We start from the raw sequence: 1,781 nt of genomic DNA, 5'->3' as shown, positions 1-1,781 counted from the left end.
GTTTTCCCAAAATTTATTTGCCCAATTTACTTTCTGTGCATTCTTAGTTTAGTAATTAGTTTAGGTAAAACAAACCCCTTTATTTTTAGGCTAGATAATAAAAAGAAAGTTAATAATAATACTTTTAGTTCCTTTGGGTTTGACATCCCAGTCTTGCCATAAGCTATACTACTGTTCGATAAGGTGCGCTTGCCTTCGTCGTGATAATAGTTAGTTTTCAAGAACTAACATTCATAAATTATAAAACTTATCATGATTCACAATACGATCAAGTTTTTGGCGCCGTTGCCGGGGAACTAAGATATTAGGAACACTCGATTTTTATTACTTTAGCCATTTGATTTTTATTTCAATTTAAATTTTTTTCTAATTTTTCATTTATTCGCTTTTGGCAGGTTTTTATAGTGCATGACTAGAAGAAACCCATCAGGACCATTACTTTTTGACAGTGAGATCGATCGCACAGCTCGTAGAAACCGAAGAGAAATAAGGAAAAGCCTAAGATACATAGAGGAAGAGCAAGAGGATGATATTTCCACCACAACCAAAGAGATGGCTGAAAATCAGGAAAACCCGCTACCTCCTACTATAGCTGCTGATCCAGTAAATCAGAATCCTGCTCCACGCACTATGTACGATTATGCTAAACCTACTTTAACAGGAACTGAGTCAAGTATAGTTAGGCCTGCTATTGCTACAAATAATTTTGAACTGAAACCTAACACAATTCAAATGATCCAACAGTTTGTTTAGTTTGATGGTTTGCAGGACGAGGACCCAAATGCTCATTTGCCGAATTTCTTAGAGTTTTGTGACACTTTTAAAATCAATGGCGTTTCTGAAGATGCCATTCACCTTCGGTTGTTTCCTTTTTCGTTGAGGAACAAAGCTAAACAGTGGCTGAACTCGTTACAACGAGGATCAATCACTACTTGGGAACAAATGACCGAAAAATTTTTACTTAAATATTTTTCGTTGGAAAAACTGGCTAAGTTGAGGAATGATATTTCTTCTTTTGTGTAGATGGATTTAGAAACACTCTATGGTGTATGGGAGAGATACAAGAATCTTTTGAGAAGGTGCCCTCACCATGGGTTACCACTTTGGCTACAGGTTCAGACGTTTTACAACGGTGTGAACCCCTCAACGAGGTAACATATCGACGCAGCTACTGGTGGGACAATCAATAACAAAACACCTGAAGTGACTTACAAATTTATTGAAGAGATGTCACTAAATAACTAGTAGTGGCAAGTCATGAGAACAAAGCCGACGAAAATAGCCGGTGTTTTCAACCTTGATGCGGTTACTATGCTATCTAACCAGGTAGAACTCTTAAATAAAAAGATTAACGGTTTGTGTCGTTCTACTCAGGTACATCTAGTGATGAGGTACGATTCAAATGGAGGAGGAGCATACGCAGAATATCAACCCTTCAACCCTAGCATCAAGGAGGAACAAGTCCAATAAATAGGTAATAATAATTCTAGATCTCAAAATAACACTTATAGTAACACATATAATGCAGGTTGGAGGAACCATCCCAACTTCTCATGGGGTGGTCAAGGGAATCAAAAGCCACAACATCCTCTGGGTTTTCAAGAACCACCTTACCAATAGGAAAAGAAGCCAAACCTTGAGGAGATGCTAACAAATTTTATCTCGGTGTCAGAAACTTGCTTTCAAAATACCGAAATAGCACTTAAGAATCAACAAGCGTCGATCCAAGGGCTCGAAACTCAGATAGGACAGCTTGCTAAATTAATTTTTGAATGACCACA

The 1,781-nt window shown here is 37.6% G+C and overlaps 1 non-coding gene across 1 annotated transcript; it reads right to left on the bottom strand.

Annotated features, from left to right (window-relative positions):
- Nucleotides 1-990: 990 nt before the first annotated feature.
- Nucleotides 991-1,097, bottom strand: LOC121213326 (small nucleolar RNA R71). Its single transcript, XR_005908709.1, has one exon. It is a non-coding gene; the product is annotated as a small nucleolar RNA R71 (small nucleolar RNA).
- Between the last annotated feature and the right edge of the window lie 684 nt (nt 1,098-1,781).

This window comes from Gossypium hirsutum, chromosome A13 (assembly GCF_007990345.1).
Source record: "Gossypium hirsutum isolate 1008001.06 chromosome A13, Gossypium_hirsutum_v2.1, whole genome shotgun sequence".
Taxonomy (NCBI): Eukaryota; Viridiplantae; Streptophyta; class Magnoliopsida; order Malvales; family Malvaceae; genus Gossypium; species Gossypium hirsutum.
The sequence above is the reverse complement of the archived record's forward strand: the minus strand, read 5'-3'. Positions and strand labels throughout refer to the sequence as shown.